This window comes from Hypanus sabinus, chromosome 1 (genome assembly GCF_030144855.1).
Source record: "Hypanus sabinus isolate sHypSab1 chromosome 1, sHypSab1.hap1, whole genome shotgun sequence".
Lineage (NCBI taxonomy): Eukaryota > Metazoa > Chordata > Chondrichthyes > Myliobatiformes > Dasyatidae > Hypanus > Hypanus sabinus.
In genome coordinates this window covers 156,291,107-156,303,211 of record NC_082706.1, presented here as the reverse complement: position 1 = coordinate 156,303,211, position 12,105 = coordinate 156,291,107, and positions in this window count along the sequence as shown.

The following is a 12,105-nucleotide window of genomic DNA, read 5'->3' as shown; positions in this document are numbered from 1 at the left end:
GGTGCTCAACAAAGCGGTCCCCCAGTGTATGTTGGGTCTCATTAATGTAGAGGAGGCTGCACTGTATACAATAGATGACTCCAACAGAATCGCAAGTGATGTGTTGCCTCACCTGGAAAGACTGTTTAGGGCCCTGAATGGAGGTGAGGGAGGAGGCAAATGGGCAGGTGTAGCATTTATGTCACTTGCAGGAATATGTCAGGAAGGAGATTAGTTGGGAGGGACAAATGGACAGGTGAATCATGGAAGCGATCCCTGCAGAAAGCAGAGGGAAGGGAGGTAAAGATGTGTTTGGTGGTAGGATCCCATTGAAGATGGCAGAAGTTGCGAAGGATGTGCGGTGGCTGTGGTGGCTTGTGGGGTGGTAGTTGAAGAGAAGAGGAGCTCTATCCTTATTAAGGCAATGGGAAGATGGAATAACTGCAGATGTCTGGGAAATAGATGAGATGCGGGTAAGGTCAATATCAATGGTGAAGAATAAGACCTGGGAAGGAAAGTCTCATCCTGGGAATAGATGTGGCGGAGATGGAGGAACTGAGAAAAGGGAATAGCATTTTTACAGGAGACAGGGTGGGAAGACGTCTCATAACGATAGCCATGCGAATCAGTAGGTTTATAAAAGATGTTGTTAGACAACTTGTCTCTAGAAAGAGAGACAGAGGGATCTAGAAATGGGAGAGAGGTGCCAGAAATGCAACAAGTGAATTTAAGGGCAGGATGGAATTTGGACGCAAAGTTGGTGCATGAAGTAGCACCAATACAGACAGAGTTGTCTGGTTTCCTGTGTAAGAATGCCATAGAATGGGTAGTATTAGTTGCATTTCAGTGTTCCCTCCTGGTCTGCTGCAATTTCTCACAATTCTTGACTTGCAGTTGTGGTCTGTTCAAACAGATCTAAAAGGGACATACCACAGCACTGGTGACATGAACAGATGCTGAAATGATGGATAGACAGTGCTATCAGAGGAACCTGAACTGGCAGATGAAGAGCAGTTCCCACGGACACATATCCTTTGGGCATGTGAGCATAAAGATCTTTCAGAGCCACACCCATGTATTCCTGGCAGCAAATGGCCCTGGAGGCCTATGTTAGTACGAGTGCAATTTCTGAATGCCTTGCTCTAGAGAGCCTGCACAGCAAAGAAATGTCTGTGCTGATTGGAGGCCTGGAGGCAGCCTATCCTGGTTTTGGAGACTATTCAGTGTATGTGAGTAGGTGGGTGACAAAGGGCTTGTTTTGCTGGGGGTGGGGGGGGGGGGGTTGCTGTTGTTACTGGTGTTTGTGTTGTTCTGCTGAACATTGTAGGCATGCTATGAAGGTACTGAAATTTGTGGTGACACTAGTGGGCTGCCCCAGGATGTCTTTAGGTGTCTTGGCTATTAATGCAAACAACATATTTTACTTTATGTTTCTATGTATTTACATGTGATAAATCTTAATGAGTCTAAATAACCACTGGTGAATTTTTTTCCATGCATGTTAAACTTGACACTCAAAAAATTTAACATAAATAATGTCAGTAAAAGCTATGAAAAATAGCAAAATTTAAATAAAAAATGATGCACTATCTTCTACAGCCGAGGTGATGAAATTCAGTGGATGAAATTGAGTGAAAAATTTTGTCAGCCAAGATTGAGTCTAAAAATCAGAAGTATGAAGAGAACATCTGCTAAACCCAGAAGGGCCAATATGGACCCAGAATTAGTCTCACTTCATTAAAAAATAGGCTCTGGTCCCCCTGTGCTTATTTAATCATTCTGGCTTTGATGACAACAGTACTGGTAAAACAGCATCAGGGAGGGGAAGCCAGAGTTCCATGAATAAAGTGAACTCAAAAGGTATCTCATCACCAATTGGTTATCACGTTTAAACATTGCAACAAAATTTGGCAAAGCAACATTGCCTAACTAGAATTCCAAAATTTACAGAGGTCATATTTACAGTCATAGAAGCAACACTACAAGCTCGGCCTGTAGCCACACACTGAAGATTGATCTCCAGTGAGAGAAATGTACTGAAATGGATGGTTTTCAGCAGAAGAGCATATCTCCAGTTATGAAGCCCTCCTCAAACAAGGCCTTCAGAATCAATGACAGCAGGTCTCCCTTTTTTTGTTACTTTATGATTTATAAAATCATTAAGTCAGCTCTAGTACTTGAAGAAAAACTTTAAGTGATGCATGAAAATAATCTAATTAAAAATATTCTGAACACTTTTGTCTTCTTCTCAGGACCTCTCCCTTACATGGTCCCCTTACCCATCTTTCTCACTCAATTAAGTAAATAATACTACATTACAAAGTATTAATCTGTGCTGCTTTAGCTGTATTATAAAAATAAACTGAGAAATCCTGATTACCTCCAGAAATTTTAGTTGCAAATACATGCAGATTATCCATTATCCACCAAGTAGAACTTATAATGACAAGCCTGACATTAAATGACAGGTGGTGATCTTTCCTTAAAGAAGATATGCTGGCAACCAGGGTCATACTGACGTGTTGGAGCAAGGACCTTTTGCATATGGTTGCTATGATAGCTAATTTTAGAATGGTTCTCTGGCTGTGAACACATCTATACTTCAACATAAAGATGTTCTCAATTATGATTCTTCAGTAAAGCATCTCACATATTGTCAATAACTGACATTTGCAAATATAAGTATTACTGTCCATTTGTCATGGTGAATGCTAACTGATCCCATGTGCAGAGGCATGACAGACTCCCGTGTAGAGAAAGAAACATATGTTTTACACAGGAATTCAAACAGAACAGCAGTGGCATGACCACGCAACACCGCAAGATGAAACATTCTCAACACAAGGTCCCCTCAATAAGCACTAATCAGGAGTCCACTTTAAGTTATCTCAGAATGCAGAAAACCCATGCTAATCAAAATAAACGACAAGGTTAAAGAGAAAGCACAAGGACTTAACAACTCTATTTAAGACAACAATTAATAAATACAGGTGCTCAAGAAACCCAGGAGCCCAACGTTCTATGACTCATTGCAGAGGCCTGCAGGGCTCAATGACAATATTACTACCATATAATAATGATTTTGGAAAAATCTCTATTTAGATGATAGGGTGATCCCAAGAAAATAATGCATAATTTTTTCAGGTATTCACAGTCAAACCTAATCTTGTCTTTATTTGTAGTGCAGATAGTGGCTAGAAGTTGAAACTTTACATAATTTGCTTAACTCAGAAATGCCAAGGAGCTTTTTTAACTCTCCAGCAGTTTGAACTTAGCATATATCAGGAAATGAAAGTGGGACATGCTTGCACTTAATGAATGAAGTGACACATTTTGAGATAGAAATAATTTATTTTAAAAATCCTTTGTGCAATTATTTGAAATTCACTGACAGATATTTTAGATTTGTGGTTTTGCAATAACTAGAGCAGAAAAGCATGTATCTAAACTAAAATATTAAAACTAACTAAATCACAAAAGAAAATAGGTAGGACATATATTAATTTATGTTTTCATTCTTCTCCTCTCTGACACCACCTTCCTTTTTCTAATTCCTAAAGTAAACCAGAATGTTATTAATATTCCTATAATCACAGATTAAACTGTTTGGGTTTACTCATCTGCAGACACCTTGCTACATGCCAAACATGTGCTTGTTTCACAGCACAATATGATTAAGCTTATGAGCTAATGGGTCCTGTTACACAGTATAATAAATTAGAATGATAGGCAAATGACTGCTGGAATCTATTTTAATCCTAACAATTGGTGCTATCATTCCCATCCATAGTGGTCAGAGATATTAGTTGGTTGCTACTTGTAACTTTCCACGTACTCATCCAATTCAAGATAATGTACCGGCAATTCATTTGTGCCATGTTTAAAGACTTTTTAATAATCATCTTTAGCAACATCTTGAGATTTTATTTAATGCTTTTTAATTTGTTTAGTGCTTATTTTTATCGCAGCTGGGACTACTCTATTTTAAATCAGTTGAATTATATCGAGAATAATGGAGATATACAACAGTGGCTGTGCAGCAAGGTCAAAACATGGAATTAGAATGCCTCATGATGTTCTAAGGTTATGAACAGTGCTGGACTAATGCTAGTTTGTGCGTTATGAACCACAACAATGAGTGGAACTTTGATTCGATTTTAATTCACATTTGGTTTCTGAGGTTCATTATTACTTTTTGCTTCTACAACTATATCCAATTTTTCAGTATGTCTTATATATTCTATATCTAATGTATTTGCCCTTGTGACTGCAGCTGTCAGTGACAATATTAGCAGCAGATGTTCTCTGTTCATAAGAAGCCTATATAAACCTCTCCATCACAAGCTTTAGATATGCTTCATTCTTTGTGTTATTGCCATTATTGAACTCTTTAATTGCTCTTTAAGTAAATTGAATATGCTCCCTCTTTCACACTTACATGCTGCCACACACATTAATACGTCTTCACCACTGATATAGCAATCTAAAGATATCTTTACATAGTGCTTAGTTAGTAAATCAGGAAACCTGTGTCCAAAAACTAAGTCTGCTTAAACTAAATGGATACCTCAGCATTCAAATGTTAGCAATAGGACATGGAAATACGTTAAACTGTTATTTTGAGACTTTCATGCCTTTTCTCTGGAAAATAATTTTGTTATCTATTGCATTTGTACATGCTAAATGCTTCAATAACTTTCTCAGGTAACCAGTATGTTATGATTATTAACCTTTGTCTGAAAGGCAAACAGAAAATGCTTAATTGGTCATCAGGCATTATCATTGTGGAGTTAATGTTTCAGGCCAATGTCCTTTCATCAGAAATTGGATAAGATACAAATCATACATGTTTTAAGTTGCAGAGAAGGGCATCTAGTGGAAAGAACAACGTGACTGTCTTTGACATTTTCAATAAGCATCCCAGTTATTCTCAACATTCCCCAAAAGATAAAGAGGTGTCACAGCACAAAGAATAGAATAGATGAAATATAGTATCATATTATGTATTTATTCTTCTATTTTATATTCTTTTGCTAAAAATTTCTACAGTAGATGTCTTGCAAGGGAATTATTATCACTCTACTCCTGAGTATTCAGCTTCAGTATTGGTGATGTAAACTGATATTCCATTATACAAGATATCGCTCTCCCCATAAGTTTTAGTACTATCTTTAAAGACAAGTAATGTACAGACAGCTGCCAACTTAGAAAAACTTAGAACTTTAATAGTCTGTAAGTAAAAAAAAAAGTATAATATTTCTTTCCTGAAATTACAAACTCTGATATGCATATGAGTACATATACACACTTATACATATTGGTTGGCTTTATATCTACATAAAAAAGATAAAAATTTTCCTCCTGATCAAGTGAGTTTTTCAATTGAACAGTAACGCTCACAAATCAAAAAGGTCCCAGTTCTGATCCAGATCCATTCTGTACTTTGTCAGATCTACCTGAGCCAGATCCCCACTGCTTAAGAAGAAATTGCTCTACAACCTCACACCTCGATTGTGTGAGGATAGCATTGAGTTTGGCTGTGACCTCCAGGTATTGTAATAACAACATTCACTGCTTTACCTAAAATAGATCTTTGAAGAACGGAATTAAAGGCAACTGGAACACAGTAAGTTGCTGTCATTTCTAGGTAGAGAAAAAATAGTGAGGGGAAAAAAATAGAGCATCAGAAATATTTCACCCAAAATGTTCATTATCCAATGAGCTGCAAGGATTAGCCTATAAAGGCTGAAATGTTCTGAGCTATTTTCAGACAAAGACTTGTCAAGCAATTCATTAGATAGATTTGTGACAGGTACCCAAATAAATCACTGGCATATTTTAAACCAGTCTAGATAAGGAGAATTGTATGACCAGTTAACACATGATCTCCATGTCATTCCAACAGAATTCACATCTGATTTTGCTGACAGCAATGTAAATATTTCTTTCCTCATTCATAACTTACTGCTTTATTTTAAAGACAGGTCAACGTTTTGAATTCAAGCAATAATTCCAGACAAATTTAAATCAATTTTATAGTAATTCTTTTATTTTAAAATGATTGAATAACAATGTACAAGAACTGGAACAGCTCTTAGTGCCAGCTCAGAGTTCAGGAGGAAATAGTCCAGGTTAGACCAGATAAGATCACATTAATTGTCTCATACCTGATTCTCTGCTGTGTAGATTGATCACAGTAGGTGGAGTCTGTAAAATTGATCACTGCTTTATTGAAGAATTTGGGTGTTCTCTTTCAACACTATCATACATTCTTTTGGTGTTGGAGGAAAATACTGCTATAAATATAAAACAGAAACAGCAAGTGCTGGAAGCACTCTGCAAATCAGGCAACATTCAGGGGGTGAACTGACGTTTCAAGTCCAGGATCTTCATCCGAAGTGATTAAGCATGAGAGCAGAGAAGAGAAGAGGTAGAGAAATTAGAGGAAATGTCTGTAGGAAGTTTAGACAAAAAGTCTATGTTAGGACGTAGACTAAAATTGTCAAACCACATTTAAAATCAGCAGTTAGAAACAATGAGAAAACAAATTCAGAATGGACCCTTCCATGACTTACTGGTACACTTTTCCATCTTTGCCAATCACTTGCTTTTTCATGGCACTTCCCTATATAACAGAAGAGATGCTATGCTTGCCTTTTTAACACTTCCATTGTCCAGAAATCCTAAAACTCCTTTGAGGTGAAGCAGCAATTCACTTGCACTTCTTCCAATTTAGTGTAAGGCTTTTAGTGCTCCTGATAAAATTTTCTCTACACTGGAGAAGCCAAATGGAGATTGGGTTGAATATTTTTCAGTCCTCAGGGAATGACTCAAATCCCGAGGTCTGTCACTTTGACTCTCCATCCCACTGACCACTCTTGTCTTCAGTCACCTACATTGCTCCAACAATGTCAGCATAAATGGAAGACAGCACCTTGTCTTCTATGTGGGTATGAAGAAACCCTCAGGACTCAATATTGAATTTAAGAACTTCAGATAACCATTCCTTTTTTAACACCACTTCACAGATGATTTTTTGATTTTCCTCTGTCTCCAGCTGCAAATTTTAAAAGCAATTATTACTGGACTTTCAGATATTCCCTCTGTTTCATCCACACTTCTCCTTTTTAACACCTAAAACAAACGTATTTTCTCATTTTTCAAGTTCCGATGAAGTTTCCTTGAGATGTCAACTGCTTCTCCTTACAGACTCCGTTGCACATCTGAGGGCTTTGTTCACTCTTTATGCTGTGAAGTTTTGTTTGCTGTAAGAAAAATACTAATGAGAAAATGAGAATTGCACTTGTCTGGCACACTTCACATTAACAGGATATTCCGGAGTGCTTTGCAGCTAAAGACAAACTTTTGAACTGTTTTAAGACATGCAACCATCAGTTTATACATAGTAAGATTGTAAAAAAGAAATGTGATGTTTCAGGTATAAGTATAGTTCAGGACAATGTAATTTGTATTTTGTTAAAGAGTGGGAGCAAAGGGTAGCAGTTGAGAAAGGTGGGTTGTGGCGTTCCACAGGCTCAATGTTGGGATTCCTGCAGTTCCCCACTGTTCACAATTTTCCTCAATACTTTGGAATCACAATCAAATCAACTTCAACCAAGATAAAGTGAGATGTATTACATTCTAGTAGGAAGAAGAGAAAGGTCACTTATTACTTGGAAGCTGTGAGTCTGGATGGGGATAGAACAAAGGGATCTTGGGGTGCAAATATGGGATTTTTCCTTCATTTTTCATCCACAGAATATACTGTAAGAACAGCAAGGTTATGCCAGAGTGATGCTGGGGGTGGGGGAGTGGGGGGTGAGTTGGAGGCTCATTGAATAGATTCAAAACATGGATTGATCAATTTCTGGATATTAAGGGAATCAAGGGATCTGGGGATAGTGCAGGACAATAGTGAGGGAGATCGCTCACATAAGAAGATTTTATCATGGTTTTGATAAAAGGAAGAAGGCTACTTTTATTTTTGTTTCTTATGTCTTTTACACCCAGCACATTAAACAATAATTTTGTAGAAGGAAAACTGAGTTAATGCTCAAGGTTAATGACTTTTCATTGGAAACGGAAAGAGTCAGAGAATCATAGAGCTGTACAGCACAGAAATGGGCCCAAATTGTCCATGCCATTTGTATTAGGACCATGTTCCCCTGCTTCTTTCCTACTCAAGTACTTGTCCAAATACCTTTTAAACAATGTATTGTATATACATGTACCACTGCCTCTGGCTACTTGTTTCACATCACCACTTCCTGTGTGAAAAACATGCCCTCAGATCTCCTGTAAATTTTCTTCCCTCTAATCATAAACCTTTGCCTCCTAGTTTTAGACTCTCCCATCCTGAGAAAAAAGACTCCCTCATTTATACCCCTCAAAATCTTATAAACTCAATAAAGTGTTCCTTTAGCCTATTCAAACTTTCTTTGTAACTAAAGCTCAACGTCCTGGTGAATCTCACTTCACCATTTCCAATGCTACCACATCCTTCATATAGTGTGGCAATCAGAACTGTAAGCAATACCTCTAAAATGGCCTAATCAAGGCTTTGTACAGTTGCAATATGACATCCCAAATCTTACACTTAATGCTTCAGGCCATGAAGGCAAGCACACCTTCTTTATCACCTTAGCTACTTGTGTCAATATATCCAGGTAAGTATGAAATCTGCACCCCAAGATTTCTCTGTTTATCAACGCTCCTAAGGTCCCTGCCATTTACTCTGCATGTCTTGCCAATATTTTATGTCCCAAAATGCATCACTTCACACTTGCCTGAATTAAATTCCATCTACACTTTTCTGTCTAACAATTCAGATGATCTACATCCCTCTATATCCTTTGATTTATTTATGATCCATACCTCCATGAATTTCCGCATTGTCAGAAAATTTACTGATCAGACTAACCTAAATTCCCATCTGTCTCAAAAGATGATAAAGCATAGAAGAATTAGGCCATGCATCATCTGCCCTGCCATTCAAACATGGCTGATTTATTTTCCCTCTCAAACCCATTCACTTGAATATCCCAAGCCACCCCGTAACCTTTGACACTCTTACTGATCAAGAACCTATCACCGTCTGCTTTAAAGGTACACAATGACTTTGCCTGCTCAGCTGACTACGGCAATGAATTCCACAGATTTATCACAATCTTGCACGAGAAATTTCTCCTCATCCCTGTTCCACAGGGGCACCCTTTTATTCTGTCTTTATGCCCTCTGGTCCTAAACTGTCCCACTGTTAGAAACACCTTCTCCATGTCCACTCTATCTATATTTCAATATTTGTTAGATTTCAATAAGATCCCGTCATTCTTCTAAACTCCAGCAAGTACCGACCCAGAGCCATCATTCCGCAAATCATTCTCATAAGCTTCGTTTGGACTCTCCCATGCCAGCACATCCTTTCTTAAATATGGGGCTTGAAAGACATCTTTGTGTGGACCAATAAGAGAGAGTCCCGAATGAACATTTCATCTCTGTTTTTACAGTAGGGATATACACAGAGATTTCAGAAACGTTATTAAGCGATGGGGAGGTCTTGATGTTAACATCTAAGCAGAAGAGGTACTGGATGTCTTTAAGCATGTGAAGAAAGATGGATCTCAGGGCCTGATCAGGTTTATCCAAGAACCTTATGGGAAGTTAGAGGAGAAACTGGCATAACTGGCTGAGGTACTTGCACCATTGCTAGTGATGGGAGAAGTTTCAAAAGATAAAGGATGGCTAATTTTGTGGCTTCATTTAAAAAGGGTGACAAAGAAAAGCCTGGGAACTGTGGACCTAGGGATTGTTATAGAATAGAAGGATCTTGGTGTATAAGTACATGTTTTCCTGAAAATGACATTGCAGGCAGGCAGGATTTATGTCAGTTGAAATGTAAAAGGGGAACAAAATCATAAAGGGTGATGGTGACTGAAGGCGTTATATTTTGATGCATGAAATATACAGAATAAGTTAGTTGAACTTGTAGGAGTTACAGATTGGCATGTATAACTGAATCATGGCTGAAAGAAGATTATACAGCATCTGGGAGCTTATTGCCCAAGGATACGCATAGTATCAAAAGGACATACAGGTTGGCAGAGTGGGTAGGGAGGCTCTGTTAGTTAAAAAAAATGAAATCAAAACCTTAGAAAGATGGGACATAGGATTGAAAGGTGTTGAATCATTGCATGTAGAGCTAAGAAAGTGCAAGGGTAAAAAGACCTTGATGGGAGTTATATACAGACCTTTGAACATTAGCTAAGATGTGGTCTAAAAATTACAATGGGAGATAGAAAATCAATGTCAAAAGGGTAATGTTGTGCTAGTCATGGGGGATTTCAATAAGCAGGTAGTTTGGGAAAATCAGGTTGGTGCTGGATCCCAAGGGGGGGGGGGGGGGGGAATTTGTAGAATGCATTTGAGATGGAGTTTTGGAGCAGCTCATGGTTGAGCCTACAAAGGGATTAGCTATTCTGGATTGGGTGTTGTGCAATGAACTGGAATTGATTAGAGAGTTTAAGATAGAAGAACCCTTAGGGATCAGTGATCATAATATTGTTATGTCCGTAGCTCCCTCCTTTGTGAGAATCGCAAGATCACTGTTGGGTTGGGTCAAGGGTCCCAGGAAATGGGAGAAGAGACGTGCAGACTGTCTCGTTTCCCCAGCGATGTAAAGCTACAGGACATGGCCATTGTCTCTTGGAGACCAATTTGTGGATTGAGATACTATGCTACGTGAATGCCCTCAGGCAAAGTGGGCTGGTTGAGGGAGAGAGTGCACACCCCCAACCTGATTGACATCTACGACCCTGCGAGTCATGATAAAAGAGGGTCTGTAGGAACAGTCCCTCAGATGCACCCGAAGAAAAGTTAAGTGACCACGTAATAGCAGGAAGTCATCTGAAAGAGGCCACGTGCGTTCAGTTCCGTTGATGGAACTAGTGGCTGGAACCACGGAAAACGGCTTTTAGCTAACAACGGGGAAACCCACTCCCCTAACTCAACGGATTGGCCTCATAAAAGACCTGGGCAAGTTTAAACCGCCTCGCTCTTAAACCCAAAAACGCTGCAGCGTGAACGAACTAACAATGACTGTTATATTTCCATCGGACAATACATTATCCCCTAGACAAACATAGAACTATTTCTTATTGGTTATTATTATACCCGCGCTTTAGATTTAGTATTGACGATGTATATTATCTGTATGTTTGCATTAATCTTATTTTTGTGCCCTTTATCAATAAATACTTTTTAAAATAGTACCATCAGACTTCAACGGACCTCTCTATCTTTGCTGGTAAGTGATCCAGTTACGGGATTTCGTAACAATATGATAGAGTTCACTCTGCAATTTAAGAAGAAGAAGCTAATATCAGATGTATCAGTACTACAGTGAAGTAAAGAGAATTACAGAAGCAGGAGAGAGGAGCTGGCCAAAATTGATCGGAAAGGAACACTAGCAGGGAAGATGGCAGAGCAACAATGGCTTAAGTTTCTTGGAGCAATTCGGAAGGCACAGGATAGATACATCCCAACAAAGAAGAAGTATTCTAAAGGCAGGACGATGCAACTGTGGCTGACAAGGAAAGCATATAATAGAGTAAAAATTAGTGGGAAATTACAGGATTGGAAAACTTTTAAAAACCTACAGAAGATAACTAAAAAAGTCAGAAAGAAGGAACTCCCATCCACTGCCACCAAACTCATAGTTCCCTTATCCTGCACATCTTGCTTCTACTTCTACTCAAGAGCCACAAACCAGACTGCCTGGGTAGGCCTATTGTCTCTGCCTGCTCCTGCCCCACTGAACTCATCTTCTCATATCTTGGTTCCATTCTATCCCTGTTAGTTCAGTCCATTCCCACCTACATCCTCAACACTTCTGATATCCTCAGTAACCTTCAATTTCCTGGTCCTGCTAGTGTTCCTTTCCATTTAATTTTGGCCAGCTTCTCTCTTATGCTTCAGTAAATCCCTTCATTCCACTGTAATACTGATACATCTGATGTTAGCTTCTTCTTCTCAAATTGCAGAGTGAATTCTATCATGTTATGATCACTGATCCTTAAGGGTTCCTTTACCTTAGGCCTCATTTTCACCATGGATGTTCAGTCGCTATGC